A 1,591-nucleotide genomic window follows, 5' to 3' on the forward strand; every position below is an offset into this window, starting at 1 on the left:
TGAACTCAGAGAAGATAATCACAGGTATCAGTTTCCTCACTCAAGCATGCAGAGAGATAAAGTGAAAAAAACCCCACCTTCCTAGTGTATCCTTATCACTAGAGAACTTTAGTCCACGTCACTTCAAAAGGCGTGGAATTTGGGTGTGTGTCCGTGTGTGTGTGTTTGTGTGTGCGTGTCTTTTCCAGTGCTGTGATCTCTTGGGTGCCTGCAACAGCTGCATAAACAGCTCTAAATCCTGGCAGCTCCTGGGCCCAGCTGGGGGTCACTGTAAGGGCTGTCTCTTCCTTCCTCCTCTTCTGTCAGCTCTCTTCTTCATCACTTGCTCAGGACCTGGGAGAGCCCACCTGAGTGCAGTCCAATGGCATGCCAGCCCACCTCAGTTAGGAGCTGCCTTATCAAGCACAAACAGGAAGACCAGTGGCATTATGGTACTGGGATTTAAACAGCTCTCTAAAGAGTGTGATTTCATCTATTTCCTTCACATACCTTTTTTTGTGTGTGACAAAACATGTAAACTGCTGAGTGATGCAAATAAATGGCTACATTGTATTTCTGAGCTGTTTACTGGCCTGGGGTAGTTTGCTCTCCACTGATTGACAGGACGGCATTTGGGGGCTATTTTAATCCACTTCGGCAGGTTTGCGTGCTGCTGTGGGGTGGGGGGGGGGGCACACTGGGAGCTGGGGGCAGTTGCAAGTCATGGGGAGGGGGTGGAAGAAGAGCCATTGCAGGAATGTAGGGCAGACGGAGTCGGCGACCCCCCCCCCCCCATGCGCTCCTCAGGCCTAGGCAGTATGTATGTCTGCAACTCCCTAAAGAGACTGGTGCTCTTACACAGGCTTCTGATTGTAACGGTTGGACTTAGTCTAGTTTCAAGTGAGCGTAAAAGCGTCGTTTCTTCCCAAAGCAGGTGAAGTGCTACCTGTTTAAGCAGGTCAGGGACGGGAGTCTGATCCTGATTTATCTGATCATGCTGATCTGATTATGCAGTGTGTGTGTGTGTGTGTGTGTTATGTGTCTTTCTTGGTCTTCAGCATAGCCTGCAGTGTTTGCTTTTAGCAGGTCAGTGTGCTCACCTAGCTGACAAGGCCGGCGGGGAATGGCAGAAGGCAGCAACCACGCAGGCACGCCAGGGTTTTTCCTCTCAAATCACCGGTGTGTACCAGAGAAGTAACACAGCAGTGTTTGCCCTGCTCTAGAGCCCTGCTCAAGGAGCCCTGCTGGATCAACAGAGAAACGAGACCCCTGGCTCCGAGCTCTTGACCCTGCACTGGCTGATGCCTGGCAGAGTGTAGGCCCGCCTACGGGAGCTTGAGCTGTCAGAGAGATACTATCTGACAGGCTGCTTTTTGAAAGAAGGGCTTGAAATGGCCCTGAGACATTCGAGAAATGTGTGCCGAACTCCAGGGAACACGGTCGCCAAGACAGGAATGTTTATTTGTTGCTGACAGATTTTTCTTTTGTGGGGACCAATAAGTTCTGTCATTGTGGCCAATGTCCTGTCAGAGGTTCTGTTTGCTTTTTGTTCTCTGTCACCACTTTGTTCTTACAACATCTCTCTCTCTCTCTGCCACTTTTTTGTCCTCTT

Source organism: Electrophorus electricus, chromosome 4 (genome assembly GCF_041902795.1).
Source record: "Electrophorus electricus isolate QZ-2024a chromosome 4, ASM4190279v1, whole genome shotgun sequence".
Lineage (NCBI taxonomy): Eukaryota > Metazoa > Chordata > Actinopteri > Gymnotiformes > Gymnotidae > Electrophorus > Electrophorus electricus.